The sequence below is a fragment of the Hermetia illucens genome, chromosome 3 (genome assembly GCF_905115235.1).
Source record: "Hermetia illucens chromosome 3, iHerIll2.2.curated.20191125, whole genome shotgun sequence".
Classification (NCBI taxonomy): Eukaryota; Metazoa; Arthropoda; class Insecta; order Diptera; family Stratiomyidae; genus Hermetia; species Hermetia illucens.
Window position 1 is genome coordinate 114,581,357 of NC_051851.1, and position 18,574 is coordinate 114,599,930.

The 18,574-nt window shown below is 40.1% G+C and overlaps 1 protein-coding gene across 1 annotated transcript in view; it reads right to left on the reverse strand.

The window, feature by feature from the left end:
• The window catches only part of LOC119652812 (zinc transporter 2), a 188,014-nt gene extending 172,667 nt beyond the window's left edge, over nt 1-15,347 (reverse strand). The window contains exon 1 of the mRNA XM_038057136.1: nt 15,229-15,347. The gene's annotated coding sequence lies outside the window, so the exon portion shown is untranslated. The remainder of the gene's footprint in view (nt 1-15,228) is intronic.
• Nucleotides 15,348-18,574: the final 3,227 nt, after the last annotated feature.

Below are 18,574 nucleotides of genomic sequence, written 5' to 3' on the forward strand. Positions count from 1 at the left end.
AATGGCCTCCTTAAAGGAATAATCACTTTCAACCTCCCCACCTTTTCAACACATGTCAAAACTAAGACCGGCTTCGAAAAGTACTAACTGAGACTTTTAATTGGATACCCCACATGACTATATTTGATGAAAAAAATTTACACCCCTCTTTTTTGTACGGGGACCCCCCCCCCCCACCTTCGTCGTAAAAGGATGTAACTCGCTGTTTGCGTGAGCGTTCACAGTTCCCAGCTTTCTACCATATTTGGTGTCAATCGCTGTAACCGTTTCCGAGAAAAATGCGTGTAACGGACAGACAGACAGACAGACAGTAAACCGAGGTTTTTTAGGTTTTATTTTTTTTTTTTTTAGGTTTTAAAATCATTTTTATTTTTAAGAAATAGGTAACAATAGTATATGGATTGGAAAAATGAACAATAAAAAACAATCTTTTAAAATAACAAAAATAACTTAAATCTAATGGCCACTGTGGGCTCTCAAAATTTTTGAATAACGATTTACAGACAGAGAAGAGAAACAGTAAGAAATGAAAATCTAATTTTACAATAAGTTGTCGGGAAATGGTCAAAAACCCGACAGAATTCACTTGGCCTTAATGGCAAATAAAGAAATATAAAAAGTAATAATAAATATTTGATCGCTTCAAAAGACACTTTTAACTTAAATTATTGTTCTTAAAACTATCATAATTATAGATTTTATATTACACATTTTTTCTTTTTTTTTAAAATAACATCCATACAAAAAAAAAACAAACAAAAAACAAAACAAAGAATAATAACGTATGTATTTATAAGTTACAACTGGAGACAAAATCAGCACCCGTTCAATGTATACATATTTACAAAGCCCCACCAAGAAACAAATGGCAGGACTGAGCACGGCCACCGCTAACCGGCATCCCGCAGCCACCAATACCAAGATTTCTCTTTTTCATCCCGCTTAATGTCAATTGCTCTCGCTCTGGAGTATCTCCAGTCGAATCCCGGAGCCCCCACTGTCAAATTCGGGGGGTATTCTATCCTTTTGTCCGTGGCCCGCCTATGTATATGATACATAACCGGATCACCGGCAGAATCAAGAATTAGACCATTCCTGTCAAGATACACGAACGCTTCGGGAGGAATGAAGCCTGTCGTGAGAGTTTTCTCGAAATACCCATCATTTGGGTAGAACGGCTGCGAAACCCAAGGGTTTTCACCATGCGAAGCAGATCGCACTATATGATTCCGAATCAATCTGACGATAACTGTATCGATTCTTGGCACAGCAGCAGCTGCATACATCACTTCATTAGTTACATAGTGCTCATAGTTTGACGAAGCAGTCCTATTAAGCCCCGTGCAAGCACGCAGACATTTCCGTTCAAAGATCCTTATTTTCTCCATTTGGCTAGCACTCAAATTAAACCAGATAGCACACCCGTAGGTAAGCACCGGTCTAACCAAAGTAAGATAGCAAATAATCTTAACCTTCCGGCTAAGATTTGGAGCATAAAAGAGTCTTCGAAGAGACATGAATGCCTTGCGAGCGCTTTCTAGCGCGACTTTAACGTGCTCGTTAAATTGGAGACGCTCGTCAAGACGCACACCCAGGTATCTAACGCACTTCTTATGAGGAATGCGCTCTGAACCATCCTCGTTCGCGACAATGTGGAAATCTCTCCAATTCCTTTTCAAGTTCCTACTGGCATACGCCAAGGAATTTCGAAACAGAATCGTTTCACACTTTTGCGCATTGATTTTCATCCGCCAACTGTTCGTGAAGAACTTAATATCATTGAACATCTTCTGAAGTTCAACTTGCACCTCAGTTACCTTCTTGTGCGCCGTGTAGGCTATCAGATCGTCAGCAAAGGCAACCAACGACCTTTTAGGAGATTTATTAAAATCGAAAGAATTGAGCAATTCGCCGGCAAATACCGCAAAAAGTGTAGGCGCAGTCACGGTCCCTTGCTGTAATCCATTCAGAACATGAAATTCTCTGTTAGTAGTGAGATTTCCGTCCGTAATAACAAAGCACTTGCCATACAGCATACTACACATCATCGCTACGAGGTGACTGGGAAACTCATTCTTCAGGAGCCTGAAAATCAGTCCATCCAACCAGACGGTATCAAAGGCTTTCTCCATGTCTATAAGGCAAGCGCCTACGCACTCACCATTGTTAATCCGCCAGCAAATATCAGACGTTACCTTCGTTATTGCATGTATTGTCGAATGTCCAGATCGAAATCCGAATTGCGCGTTCGGCAATAATTCCTTCTTCTTGATATGCCCGTTCAAGGCTTTCAATACCAAAACCTCAAACACCTTGCTGATGTTAGGCAGCAAACTGATTGGACGGTAGCTTTGAGGGCTGGATGAATCCTTCCCTCTCTTTAAAATCGGGAATACTCGGGCTTTCTTCCATTGTCCTGGAAAGAAGGAATTGTTCAATAAATTATTGAACAAAATGCAATAATTACGAATGGCAATGTCTGGTAAATGCCTGAGGACCACGTTGGGAATGCCATCCATACCGGATGATCTCTTATTGTTCACTCTTCTGAATATGGAAGTTAACTCAACACATGAGACAAAGTAATCAAGCAGATTATCACTCGGTATGAGATCAGCCTGCAACGCAGAGCTAAATTGGAGAACTGTGGTGCCGTTCAGGCTATATTTGAAATTGTGGACATCTCGTTCTACAATTTCCGAAAGTTGCGTTGGCTCTAAGTCCGTTCTGGGCCGATGCACCGATTCAAAGTGCTCCCCTATAAGTTCGAGTTTCAGAGCATCATCCATCACGATGTAATTGCCTTGCGCATCAGCAGTTACACTATTCGTGTCTATACCTGAGTCAATGAGGTGTTGTATCTCGCTGCCACCGACTTTAATTCTCGGCACAGTTATTCGTGACTTCTTCCGGAATAACGTATTTATCTTAGTAAACATGGAATCTGGATCGCTTGGTGAAATACCCTTTAACTTCTCCCGCCACTGGGAGTTCACTTCATTTACGTAATGTTGACGGATAAGATCCCGCGCGATCTTTAGAAGTGATTTGAACTCAACCAATATGGGATGATGATAGTCCCCATACCTCCGATAGATTTTGTTGACGCGAGTGAGCAGAAGGCTTTTCACTTTTTTCAACCGTTTTATGGCTGCAGTTTCATATCCTTCCATATTATTGCGAGGTTTAATTTTAGGGACGACTTGTTCAATTGTTTCCAGCGTTAAGTTCTCCAGCTTGAGAAGATACTGAAGTATTTCCTCGTTGCTCAAGTTCCTGTCACCTGGTGCAATTGTACTATCGTTTTCCCCATCAAGAGGTGGGCATTCCTCTCGATATCCCCGAATAAACCTCTCTTGGAATTTCTTCCAATTTGTTTGTTTAAAGTTCAGCCTGTGGACACCACTGTCCATCGGCAGAAGGCGAACTCTTCGTCCATCAAACAGAACTTCAATAAGAATAGCGTTATGATCGCTATCGTAAGGAAGAGTCTGTAGTTTCCGTTGAGGATTCCTAAAATTAAAGTTCAAGCGCGCGTCAGCAATGCACAAATCCAGATAGGAATTTGCCCTGGGCCAGGTTGGACTCTCTGACCCATATAATTCGCATTTATACTCTATCTGGTATTGCTCTATCCAAGATTTGAGGAATACCCCTCTGGGATTGTTTGTGGCGTTTAGCCACGAGGTATACTTAGCATTCAAGTCGCCAGCTATAATATAGTAATTATGCAGCCTATTCAGTTCGAGTATCGTAAACAGAGAATGGAATTCCTCCCTGAACTTGGCTCGGTTGTTTCCCACTGCATAGACTGACAGAATGTATAAATTCCCTCCTCTAGGCAGTGAAAAAAGAATACATGAGACTTCGATACACTCAAAGGTTTCAAATTCAGGCCTATTAATATGCCTGAAACGATAATGGCGACCCACAAGTATTCCGGTACCACCTCCCCCATCACAATTTCGTCTATCGTTCCTCACGAATTCAAAATCCTTGAATGTTATCGAATGCCTCGGATTGAGGTGGGTTTCTGAAATCAAGACTATGTCAGGCTGTTGTCTGGCAGCGAAATCAAGGAGCTCCGCTCTTCGATGGATTCCTACGATGGAATTCACATTAATCGCGATGATCCGGAGACCATCCAGTGGTACCGCTGTGACTGCAGACCTAGCAGCGGGCATGCTGTTTGTGTAAATATTCTGTTATGCTATTTATTTTTGTATTGTGTACGTGTAGCGTATGCTGCATGTTTTCACACATGGTTAGTATTTTATTGAGGATAGTGTTCATCCCGCCACTTGCATCTTGTTGGGGCTTCTTAGCTCCCCCTTGTCGAACTACTTCTGCAAATGGGATCCCCGAGACGATTGGTGCCGAAGGGACGGTACCATCCAACGCCGCTGACACCTTCGTTTTTTGGGCCGATCTCGGTGCTTGCTGCCTTGTGACCTTAACATTGCGGTATGCAGGACATCCACGGTACGAAGCCGGATGCCCTCCGCTTCCGCAGTTAACACAGAAAGTTTTTTCCTTGCCATCTGCTTCAGTCAGCGAACATTCAGCTGCGGTATGGTCTTTCCCGCACTTTACACATCGTAAGGTCATTTGACAGTTCACTGCCGAGTGACCATAGCGCTGGCATCTTCGACACTGGACTATTTCGCCCCTTAGCAGGCGCTCAAAACGAATGGCCTGGTAATTAAGCGACCTGATGCCGATCAGATCGCTTCCCCGGCTCTCCGGGCTTATCTGCACGAGGAAGTGCGGCAGGATTTGTTTTTCCAAAACGGACCTCCTCGTACTAAACCGTGACACTGAGAGGAACTTAACCTCAGTTCCCGTCTCCCGGAGCATTTTGAGCACCTCGTCGGGCTCTTCCTCCGCATCCAAGCCTTTCAGAAGGAAGGTTTGCACCTTCTCTTCCTTTGGAGTGTAGGTGAAGTGAGGAGCCTTCACTCGCTCGAGGATCTCCCGTGCTTTTTTATAATCTGCAATTTTATTGCATTTGACTTGGGCTCTCTCGGCCCCCGTCTTTTTAATAACAAAATTTGAGAGCCCCGCGCTCTTATTAAGTAGAGTGGCTAAATCTCTACCACCTAATTTATAAACATTAATGGGGGGCACCCTTTCCCCCTTTTCTTTATTTCGGGTGCTAATTGTATCCCCAGTCGGACCATTGTTTAAATTTTCACTCGTACTTGCATTATTTTTTAAATTTTCACTGGTACTTGCATTATTTTTAACATTATTTAACATTTTTTCTTGAGTTTTGTTTTTTTTCTTTAATTTTTTGGAAACATAGACCAAAAACTCACCCAATTTTCCATCTTCACTATTGCAACTTGCCTGGTTAGCATCCTCTTCTGGGACATTTCCCTCGCCACCGTTGTCGCCGACTCTCGTATCGTCTGCTTTACTGCTTTCTATGTCCTCCATACGGACAGATTCGCCGTCGAGAACTTGTTCGCCCTCAAGGCAGCCCGGTTCTTCCATGATTGCAAAAGTAGTCGAAGATAGCTTAACCTTTTTTCTGGCTACCTTTGGAGACGGCGGGCCCGCCTCCCCAGCCATTAGCTGCTCTGTCAGCTTTTCATTTTTTTTTATCAATGTTGTCATTTGCTTTTTGAAATCTTCGAGCGTCTTCGCCAGCTCGCCATTTCTCCTTTCAAGATTGGCTATCCTCACTTTGGCTATTTTCAAGTCTGGATCCTCCTCGTTGCGGACTCCACGACCGATCCGAGTGCCCCTAGACCTTATGGTGGGGGGCCGGTCTGGTCCGCCACCCGCCGGCGGCTCACCGCTCATTCCCGCCAAGCCAAAAAAAACGAATGTTTTCTCAAAACTTTTTAAGGAAAAGTAACTTAGATAATAACTCAAAAGTAAATTAGTTTCGATTAAGTTTTAAATTATGTATTATTAATTAAGTAATATAAATATCTTTTTATATTCTTGATAAAAGTTAATTTAATTTCAATTTTAAATTATTTTTATTAATAATATCAATTTGTAGACACGTCCGTTCTCTACAAATGTCAGCCTACTATTCCGACAGTAAACCGATTTTAATAAGCTTTGGGCCTAATTCAGATAGATATATTTGTATATTCGGTATTCAATATACCTACTTTATATGGGTGCTTTTATGCACGAAGAAAATGGGAAATATGTGTACGATTAATTCATATACCTGCATGTGTAAGTATAGAATCCGTTAATAGGCAATGTTTGCTTGTTTAGGGTGAACATAATATTTACGTTTATAATATGTACTTATATCCTGTAGTTTGAAAAAAAAAATGGAGGAATATTTTGGGTTTTAACCATAAACGAATGGAAAAGTGTGCGTAGAAAATTTCTCACAAAGATGAACACACTTTATACCGGAAGCATTGGCTTCCGGTGTTCTGATTTGTTTTTTTTTTTTGGCAAAGGAAAACAGAATAGAGGTGAAAGGTTATTGCTAGTTCGTCTCCTGTCATGAAAACCAATAACTATATATGCCATTTCACCTACGCCATGTGTTCACCAATTCGCCGCTAATGTTAGTTGAACGTCGACAAATCAATCTGCGTCGATTGGTTGGAAATATCCTGTATAATTAGCGATCAATCTACCATTGCTTCTGGTTTTCTGCCCATTCACTGCATATGAAATGGCACCATTAAAACTTCTAGGACTAATTTGACAATTGGAAACAAGATTCTGGAGAAAACCCTATTTTTTATGCGGTGGTAATCAATATGACTTCCAAAATGTGTACGTAGTAAAGTTGAGTCTGCTCTGAATTCAGAATTCTTTTCATTGCATTTAGCTTGTTTGCACTCATCCGGAATTCCGACTGACCTCCATGAATTTTTCATTTTCCTTTTTCGTCCACACCGTTGTAGCGTAAAAGGAAGCCATTTTTCGCCCATATGACGTTTTCACATGTTTTAAAGTGAAGTTTGTATACAGAGAACTATATAATGAATTTCCCACTGTGAAGACGAGAAAGGCGATGATGGTTATGATGGTGATGAATTGTGATGACAATAACGAACTTCGCCAGCTTCGATGATAGTCACGACGTCCGACCAAACAACTTTCAACCCACTCGTATATTTAAAAATTTATCGCGTTTAGGATAAAGTTGGAAGGAAAATTGATTAATAATAATCGTTGGCGCAGCAATCCATGTTGGATCAAGGCCATAAAGTGTGTTAGAGCACTTCATTCAAGACCGTAACGGTACACGCCACCAGTGAGATATATTTTACATGCGAAGATTGCTATTTCCTAAATCTTCTTTATCTTTATGTGTCCGGATAGCTGAGTGGTTAGAGCACAAGGCTGTCGTACGGAAGGTCGCGGTTCAAATCTCGCTGGCGGCAGTGGGATTTGTATCGTGATTTGATGTCGGATACCAGTCGACTCAGCTGTGAATGAGTACCTGAGTCAAATCAGGGTAATAATCTCGGCCGAGCGCAATGCTGACCACATTGCCTCCTGCAGTCTACTGTAGTGTACCGTTACGGTCTTGAATGAAGTGCTCTAACACACTTCAAGGCCCTGATCCAATATGGATTGTTGTGCCAACGATTATTATTATTATTTGTCCCTTTTGGATCCAGAGAAACGATCGATCAAAAGTTTGGTTGGGGTGCGGGAAAGTATATGATAGCAGTCACTCCGTGAGATTGAATAGTCGAATCGGTACTTGTTAGTACTCTTCAGCATAAACCGAAACGAAGTTATATTTGACAACATCACGTTTTGCTGAGGGACAACTTGACCGATCCTTTTAACTAATACTGCCTTTTAACTAATACTTCATGAAATAGGACCAAACTTCCATAAAATCGCAAAGTAGCACTTTCGGTGAATGCAATCGACCACATCATTTTCGACAACGGTGCAACACGCAACAACCGATATTCGATCTAGGCCTGCCTTAGTGAGGAACTGCAGATATCCCGGTTTTGCGCCGCGGTCCACGAATTTGATATCCCTAAAAGAGGTCTGGCGTCTGAGGCAGAGTCTCCAACGTCCTGTTTTTCTACCACAGATATTGTCCTCGCAGAAATATATTCTGAGCTGTATCATCCTCACCATTACGAATTATGTGACAGTCGGATTTCGCTCATAAATTTCGCTGAATGCGGCCAAGAGTTCACCATTTTTCCGGCTAATAACATAAGAATTGGCAACATTTAGTACAGTGAGACATTTGACCCTATGAGAAGCTGAAATCGGTTCTGTTGGCTACCAAAAACTGTGCGCGGATTTCGCCGTCGTAATTGCTATCGGTTGTGATTTTCGGCCCTGGTTTCAATGGTTTCAAAGTTTTAATTTTCTATACTTATTGTTCCTATCTGACTAGTGTCATTTGGTGCTCTTGCTTCTTTGGTTATTGGTGCTGATGTTGCCACTATGCACTTCGTCCGCCTTCATTAATTTCCAATTTAAGATCTCGCGTCGTCTCGACCACAACATAAAAGGTATAAAATAACTCCCTAAGTTCAACACGAATTAGAACGACTCACTTTTACATATAATATATGTCAAGTATCGTGGATAGCGAAAGCTGATAGTCGTCTGGACAGAAGAAACTCGTTCATCTCCGCAAACAGCAGAGAAAACAGCCTGCCCTTGTAATGAAACGGAGCTTAAAACTCGCAACAGACAGGCCACCGTTAAACATGGTAGCGGGAACCAGTTAACTTGGAGTTTCAGGACGGTCAGAGTGAGTAGATTGGTATTTATCAGCCAGGCGTTGGGCCTTAATCAGCTACAAAGCACCAAATTAGGGATAGAATAGCCACGGCACGAAAATGGTTTTTGTATAATGCTCCACGCAGACTTTATATGCCACCCCAATTGCAGACTTGGTTGAAAATCTCTGCACGAACTCCCGTCCATAAACGGCACATCTAAAAAAGATGATCACCAGAAGGCATTACAGGAAACTAGGAATGAAATTTCCCCGGTGTGATTCGGTGGTCTTATAGCTATAATCGCACACATACACTATAATTGAAATGGAAGGATTTTGATTAAAATTCATTCATTCTTCTTGTTGTGACAATATTTTTGTTACACTTGGTTATGTTCATTTTCTTTGCTTCCCCAGTGCGATCTGTATTACGTTAGAATAAAGGTTTTGGAATTTTCATTGTATTTACGGTAGGTGAAAAACACAATTTTATAATCTTGCAACATATCGTCGGTCTTTTACTTCACCCTGATTTCAAATTCTGCAATCCTGCAACTACGTCTTTCCTGACGCCCAACCTGCATATATGTAGCGCAGTCCTCTGGAGATTACCAAAGCACGGTGATTCATGGGGCCTGATAGTCCAGTATGATACAAAAGAGGTCGACTGGAAGAAGGTGCAGAAGTTTGTTGAGGGTGTTCGTTGGGCAAGGCCGCATAGTTTCGGTGAAACTTTCCCCTCAAGGCGGGCTACCACACAACAGAAACATAAGTGAGGATTGGACGAGCTAAGACTGTGTATGATTAAAAAACATTTTTTGGACAAAGCCCCCTTTAACTTCGAAATACCATTTCATCTAAGCTACTACTTCCAGAAGTAATCTTCTGGCGCAGTACACCATGGGCTAAAACCATTTAAAGTTCTGGCCAGGGCGATACTATTAGCAGTCCGTCAGTTTTTTTAGATTTAGCTGTAGACCGTGCCTCATTATACAATTGTTTCAAATTTTAACTAGCTGCTTACAACCAGCTTTTTTGTGAGAGACTAGGCAAATATGATTTGCACAAAGTTGTCTGTGGGGCGCTGGGATTTAGATGTCATAGATGATAGTGTACATAGCGAGAATGAGGAGAGGTGGCAAGAGGTGCTTTCCCATGAACACCGACGGAGACGCGGGCGGTGTTGTTCAACTGCCACAATCCGAATCCTGCTCTTTAGACCATGAATAAGCAGTTTTGCCCATTTTTTGGATCATAGAAGTACACAAAGATGCAATTAAACTCGCCGGTAACTATTACCCACATTTGACTCCCATACTCATCTACATGTGGTTTTCCATCTCGAAGGATCGGTCCCTATCCAGTAAGTTATCTATTCCTCTAGTTAAATTCTACTCTGATTACTTTTAATCCAATCCCTTCTTTCCAACCTTCCTAGATTCCTATGCTATGGTTCATTTTAAGAAATCCAAACAAATATACATATATTGGGGCAAATCGGAAATTAGACAATAATGTACTTAATTACTGCGCCAAGAATGAGTTTTATTTACTAATTAGCTGGTTTAGAGTAGCTAGTTAAATCAATGCAGTTCAGTTTAACATCTTGAAATAAATGTTTAAGCTGAAAAAATTTGTTAAAAAAGCGTCTGCGTCACGAAGGCATGCCGATTTACGTTGAGTATTCTGTGTCTAAACAAAAGGACTCTCGCACTACTTAGTAGCTGCTGGCTCATAATGGTGAAGCCTCATCATTTGCGTTAAGTCAAGTAGAATTTGGGCCGTATATAACAAAAACCGAACACAAGAACTTTAAAGCTAGATGCGTGTATTTCTGTACAGGATAGCGGCGGTCTATACGGGGCACTAGCCTATAGGGAACCATGCCGCGAAACCCGGCATAACCCACAAATCGCCTTAACGTAACTGATGAGTGGCGGGAGAAACCATGAGGCATTCCCTTTTCGATTGGCCAGCTCTAGCGAGAGGCAGGCTGCGAACACCGTACCGTTACGGTCTTGAATGAAGTGCTCTAACACACTTCAAGGCCTTGATCGAATATGGATTCTTATATATTTATTAAAAATATTTATTAGCGATAAAGATGCCCATAATAGTTTCGCTCACAGCCTAAACAAACATATCTAGCCGGTTGGCCGAATAATTTTTCATTCGATCATCGACCGCCAGAACAGTCAAAACTAACAGACAAGTACATCCCATACACGTTACGGCGCGCGTCAAAAGGGGGCTTCCCAGGTGTAACTGACAGACGAAATTGTATGCGGATGTTAGATTTTAATATCCGCTGGAACCCTACATTCTGGGTAAGTGAGTTATTCAGTTAGGTCATTATAGAGGTGGAAAACCATCTGAGTAGCAAGAAAGCACGACCAGTTCAATATAAAATAAGTCGGAATACCGGAAGCTGACGCTTGTGATATAAAACTTTTGTGTTCATCTTATGTGAGAAACTTTCTACGGACATTTTTCCGTCTGTAGTGAATGCTAAAAACTCAAAATATTCCTTCATATTTTTTCAAATTCCAAAAAAGTACGTACATAATACAGACGCAGATATTATGCTCAAAATAAACAAATAAACATTGCCTATTACCGAATACTGTATTCTCTATATAAATGTATAAATATATTCTATATATAAATATATAAAAAACATATATATAAATTGGTCATACACCTATTTTCGATTTACTTCGTGCATAAAAGTATACATATGTACATATAAAGTACAATGTACAAATATTTCTGTCTGAAATGGGCGCTACCCCAAAGCTTCATTTACATGTACATATAAATAAATACATATGTCTGCTGGAGTAATTGATATTGATATCTAAATGTTTAAAAAACTAAAATAAAATGTTTTCCTGCGACCTCCCATTCATGTGAGCTCACTTTGTGTGTTTTATAAACGAATTGATATGTTATGATGACGTCAGACACGTTTTAGAATTCACGAAATTCACTGTCTATAACTTTATTAATAATAGTTGGATTTCCTTCAAACTTCCCAGAGTTATGCCGTATGTCCTTGTACCACTACCGAATTTAGTACTTCTAGAATGAACGTAAGGGGCGTTTCTGGCTAAATTTCTAAAATATACTATTATTAACTTTATTTGTGCAGATATCGGAACGGATTGTCCTTTAAGACCTAGATTTCATTTAAATACCCCACTGTGATTTTTTTCAGATTTTTCGGTTAGATATATAAATATCAAATATGGGAATACTTTCTATTCTATATACAGTGCAGTAGAGGTTTTTGAAGAAGGTGCCATTGTGATCGTGATTGGTGGTCTGAATACACCGCCATGGTTACAATCATAAAACATTTTGAGATTTTTGCAACTTTCAACTACTTCTCACTGGAACACTATTCGGGTGCAGTGTCTGGCATGAAGTCAGTTAGGTTTCTATCGACAGGCAGCGGGTATCAAATCCAATCAACCATAACGATAAATCAAAAAATTTATTTGTTTTCTCTGCGTAATGAAAAGGATCATCATCTGATACATTCGCTTATATATTACAACTGTTTGTGCTCGGTAGACCATCCGATAGTGAAAACCATTCTTTCTGTGCCAACAACATACACAATAAACAAACTACGAATACTGATGAGCAATGGGTCGGCATTGAAGGTCCTCTTGCCTCTGACAAGGAGAAATTTATCAGCTACGTTCCGAAAGGATGTCACAAGACCTAGTTGATAGCAGCGACATGAACGTCGTTTGATATTATGTGAGCTAAGCAAAAAAACTCTACTAATGTCTTCGGAGCCGCGGTAAACGGGACAAGTAGTAGTTTCATTAGTGTAGCGAAGCTTAGTTGACAGGGAGCAAGTTATGTTACTTTCCGCTTTTGATACTCCTGCACTGTCAACAATATCACTCTTTTGATCATTGCTTCAATGTGCGGAGTTTAAATCACTCTGCTCTTCATCGATTTTGAACGAGCTTTCAAAACCGTTTCTAGTCGGGCATTGTAAAAGTCATCTGAATGATATGTAATACCGATGTAAATGCGAGAAACACCATCCACTTCAAGCCCACCCAACTAAAAGTTGTACCAACTGCCTACATCCAGATCGTGCAGGCCACGCAAGACTTTGGGCAAAATAAAGTACATGGTGGCAGCGTCAGCAACAAAAACGAAAGAGACAACATAAAAAAACGCACTGGTCAACTAAGAACAATAAAGATAGGAGAATCGCTCAAAAATCAAAACCGATAACACTTATAAAGAGGAAATCCGCGCGCGATCGTTGGCAGCCAACAGAGTCTACTTCAGCTTATAAAACCTGTTCTGTTCGAAACATCTTATCATAGGGTTAAATCTCTTACTATACAAGACAATGATCTTCTCTGTCCTCACTTATTTTTTGGAAACGTAGATTAACAAACAAAAAAAACGTGAACTCATGGTCGCGTTAGAGAAAAGAATCCTCCGAAGAAATGTTGGCCCCTTACAAGAGGATGGACGATTCCGGAGTCTATACAACGACAAAATTTACGAGCGACAACACGACAATCAGGTTGTGGACAAAATCCGGCTCAATAGGTTGCGATAGGTGGGTCACATAATCCGTATGGATAAGGATGATCCAGCCCGGAAAGTCTATAAGAGCAATAGCTATGGTAGAAAAGAAGACGTGACAGATCCTGCCTCAGATGGAGCCATGGCGCAGGGCAACGCAGGCTTAGATCGAATATCGGTTGTTGCGCCGTTGATGATGATCATGAACGAAGATCGTGACAGACCGAAGAATCAGAACTGACGCCCATTTTTAAGATTTAAGATGAAGATGACACTGTGTGTCAACAGAAAATGGAAAATATATTGAAGGTCAATCGATTAACTATTTCACGACGATTGCCATCAACTCACTGAGAGAAAAATGGAGAACAGTTAGAACATATCATAAATTCTGTTTCTGCGATGCAACCGAAAGTGTTTTCTTCATCGAATTCTGACAGGCGACAGAAATTAGATTTACTTCGAGAATCCACAGCGAAAAAATCAAGGGTGGATCGTGGATAATCAGCAACATCGTCGGCGAAGCCTAGTCAGTTGGGGACGAAAATAATGCTGTGTGTTTGGTCGATTCCAAGGAATGTTGTGTATGGCGAGTTGCTTAAGTCTGGAGAAACATAAATGCTGATCGTTGCCGCCCGCAAATGATCAACATGAGCCATGCTTTCGTCGAAAAATGACCAGAATTGAGCAAGGGGAAAGAATTGAAAATGAATAAATGATTTATTTGAATGGTAATTCATCACCACATACACAAAAGCCAGTCAGAGATCATTTGCCAGCTCTTGGTTCGGAAGCGTTGCTCCTCCTGTTACATTCACCGGACTTAGTCCCCTCTGACTTTTATTTATTTCCTTCAATGGGGCATGCACTTACGAATCGGCACTTAAAAAATTACGAAAAGGTCAAAAATTTGGTTGATGAATAGTTTAGGCTCAAAGTGCTAACATTCTTTTGAAGCCCCATTCATAAACTCCCGGTAAGATGCGAAAAATATGTAGCTGCAGATAGAAAATATTTGAAATATGCGCTTTTCCTCCCACGAAATGTCTCAGTTTCACACAAAAACCAGTGGTTGCATATAAACACATCTGATGGCATCTGATGGATCGAAAAATAACACAAATATTTTCACCTCAATTTTTAATGGGTTCACCCCGGGACATTCAATAGCTCCGCATTATAGCCTTTCAGAAAAATGATCAGCAGATTTTTCAATACGCGATAAAAGATAAATTTGATCAAATATGTCTTGTTGGGTATGAATGAAAGTATCAATTATCAATCTCCTAACGATTCCAGGCAAAAAATCTTACAAATCCATTGCTAATAGTCTAACAGACATATTTGGGTTTTTCACTGACAGGGAAATGGCTTCGCAAACAATGAAAAATTTGAATAGATTTGTCAGACTACTTGCAAAATGTTTGGAAGTTTTGATGGTTGCAAACGTTAGTACATCGGATCCTACATACTTTGGTTCATATCTAAATAGACATATTCCATCCAATTTATCTTTCATGTTGTGTAATACAATCGACTGATCATTTTTCTGAAAGGCTATAACCTGGGCCTTACAGTTTAGGTTTGTCTATACTGTTGAATCTGAAAAACCCGAAGTTTCAAAATGGAATTCCCTTAAAAACAATAAAGACCATGATATTGTACATTGTACTGTACATTGAACATTGTACTGAAAAATAATAAATGGCGGATTCTTCTTATTCATTCTTCCTGGGTTTCGGGTGTCATTCCCTGGACAGCAGCATGTACCCATTATTAACTGCCAACAACAATCCTTCACTACCTTTTTTTAGGATTGTAACCTTATTTTCACCTGGGGGCGAAGTATTCAAAGCTAACTACAGAACTAATGCATTCTACCACTTCCAATGCACAAACCACCTCAGCATAGAACCGGATTTTCGAAAAACACCCATTTCGAAAGAGAAAGAGGAATAGAAGATAAATACCTTAAGGCTGCAGAAGTTGAAGGTCCGTCTTCGTAACCCTTGGCCACGGTTCACTTGGAGCAAGTTTCTGATAGCGTCACAACGATGGGAGAAAGCAACACCAACTCAACTTGACAAGCTACACAAAACGCCGAGGCTGCTATGTCCCTTCATTTCAAATTTCCAGAGGCTCTGAATCGAAAGCAGTCTTAACAGTTGGCAGCCATTTTCTACGCGAACCAATGGTTTATGGTAAAGCTAGGAATTCAGTAACTGTCAGACTGGCTCTGGTGTTTGGCTCCACTGCGATAATAATCGTCGATGAAATCCTACACCAACCTGTACCAACCATAATAAATTTATTGTTAATAAGCAAATACTCGAACCATTTTCCATACACTGTGAAATGCAGGGGAAGTACCTTTTTCATACCATACGTGAGGGGAAACTGGGAGACGGAATCAATTCACAATTCAGTCCAAATAAATTCAATTCAAAGTAAAATTGAGATGAAAGTTGCCGGAAATTGGAAAATGTGACACTTACGTAATATGCTAAGTGCACGGATAAACGCATTTTTAGGGGATTTAAGAAAGTACCGGGAAAAAAGATCTCGATGTTGGTTATTCAATGTATGCGTTAACTTTTTAAATTGCGTAGTCTAATGTCTGATCATCAGGAAGAAAAACCTTAGATTTACTCTAGAAAACTGACTAAAATCTATTGGGACATTTTCAGCGAAAAAGAAGAAAACCCTTGGCTATTGAAAGTGATAAAATGAGAAACAACGTGGAGCGTTGCAAGTGCCTACTTGATTAGCAGACAAGTTTTTATCGTGCAAAATGTTTTAGACTTTTTACTAATACCCAGATGTCCCAACGAGCGGCGAGATGTAACTAGTCCTTCAATCAAGCGATGCGAGTGGGTTTACCAGTTTTCACCACTTTTTTTTGGATAGTTTAAGCATATGAGCGAGGATAGGAGGCGTCATAGTGTGATCACATAGTAGGGAGTTCATGTAAACCTTTAAGTCTTCTATAGTTAGAAGTGCGCATGAGAAAGATGGATCTTTCAAATCTTTTAAGTTCGCCAGTGAATGTGAAAGAGCTAGAAACCAGGCTGGCAGAGGAGAGTTGAAGTTTTATAGATGAGGATTTTAGGAGGAGGAGGATTTTCTAAGGATGCTGCTGTGGATTTTCCTTTACTCGAAGAATATCTCGGGTAGGGATTGATTTAAGGGGGTCATCCTGTGTGTCGGATCCGCTTAATCGATATTTTTTTTGCATCAATTGTATCTAGATATAGCGTAGAATATAAAGTGATTTTTTGATATTCGGGGTCGTTCGGAAATTATAGTGTTAAGGGGGTCATCCCGTGTGAAGGCGGTTTTTTTTGCCTTTTTTTGAAAAATTATTTTGAAGGACTGGATAAAGATAGAAACGTGATTTTTTCACCATATGTTTATTGATATCTCTAGTATATGTGATTTGTGAAATTTTTCAGCTTGATTTCGTAGCTAATTTTCGGAATAGGTGTTAATTTATGCACCCATCTCCAAAAAAAGGTGTTTTTCTGCTGCCACGCTGGAGGGCGCTGTGTTCAGCTGAGGGAAAAAAACTAAACGGCATTTTAATGTGGACAATATTCCACGGTCCACAAACTAGGATAATTAGAAAATATTAAAAGGTAAATTTTTGGTGGGCTTTTAAACTTTATTTTTTGGATTTTGGTGTTTTTTATGGCTTTTTTATGAATAAAAAAAAACGACCCGTCTGATTGCAATTATCCTAGTTTGCGGACCGTAGAAATATATAATAAAGAAGTCGTGAAAATTTCAAAGAATTTGGTTGGATAGATTTTGAGCTAAAAAACGCATTTGAAAATTTAAATGTGATTATCAACAGTAAAATTTTAACTCACCATTAATCTGCTATACTTGGACCATAGAGAGCACCCTCCCTTTCTTCAAAAAAGTCTTGTAAGGCCGATTGTTGCTGTCTGGTTTCAATTCTGGCTCTTTTACCGAGGTTAGTCGATCGTCGTTCGGACCGCCAAATTCGCGCTTCATTACAGCGGTCGACATAAACCTGACATATGTGACCAACTTGACATCCGATTGTCACTAGGATTTTGAGAATGCCATTGATTCCTTTATTGAAAATAATTACAGCCAGAAAAGTGGCTATTTCTACGACCTTGGTCCCAGAATGAAGGTGTTTAGGAGCGGAAGTCCAGATCAATGCATTTAACGACTCATTCATTTGTTCAAGAGATCATCTCGTGACAAATCTTCGTAGATTGGTTTGATGACTGTTTGAACTTCTTCAGTCTTCTTCTTGTGGTGGAAACTATCCAGCTCTCCTTTAGCTTCCGCTTTGCGCCATTTGCACCAACTGTCCTCGCTTGCTGGACAATTTTGATGCTGAGGATTTTCGCCTGTAGAACATTTATGGAAGAAAGTTGCGCAAAATTCTTGCTTCATTCCTTCTATCGAATTATGCCTCTGTGATTCTTCTTTGCATTTCTAAGCCGCGGTCCCATTCTTTTCTCGACATGTCCTACGTATTCCTTTGTTACTACTACGTATATTTTATTATTTGCAGAAACACCGGAGAAAACTCCAGCAAAATCCAAAATACACTATATAAAAATTGCCGCAATTGGAACATCCATGTTCATGCTTGCTAAAAGTTTCTTTGCTGATCTTCTTCTTTTTCTTCAGCCTTTGTCCCGTTCACAAGCGGGGTCGGCTCTAAAAGTTTCTTTGCTGATGTTGATGCGAAGTCTTTTTTCTTCTTTGATAAGTATCGATTCCCATGAAATACTCATTTTTTAGGGCGAGCATGATGTTGAACGTTAAAGCGATCTCCCTTCGTACGATCCATTTAAACAGCACAATAACACAACAAAATATAACTGAGTATAGCTTGAAAGCCTTTCAGTGCTCACTCTAGACTGGATTATCCTTTTTATTCCAAACAGCAAATAAGTTTAGACAATTGATTGGTTTTCCATCTTTTTATATTTATACCTGTGTTCGAATTTATAAGGCTCAGGTAAAAAACTAACAGGTAAAAAAAGATTCGATGCTCTCTCTCATCGAGTACTCTAGCCGCGGCTGCAAACTCCTTACCTGTTTAACACTGTAATTTCTGAACGACTCGGAATATCAGAAAATCCCTTTGCCCACATATTCTCCACTATATATAGATACAATTCATAAAAAAAATCGATTTCTCCAACTCGACACACGGGATGACCCCCTTAAGGTTTTATGGCTAAAAATCGCATTATACTTTTTAAATGCGTTTTTATCGAAACTGCATGTTGAAAATCAGCTGATACAATAGCCCAAAATCTATCAAAT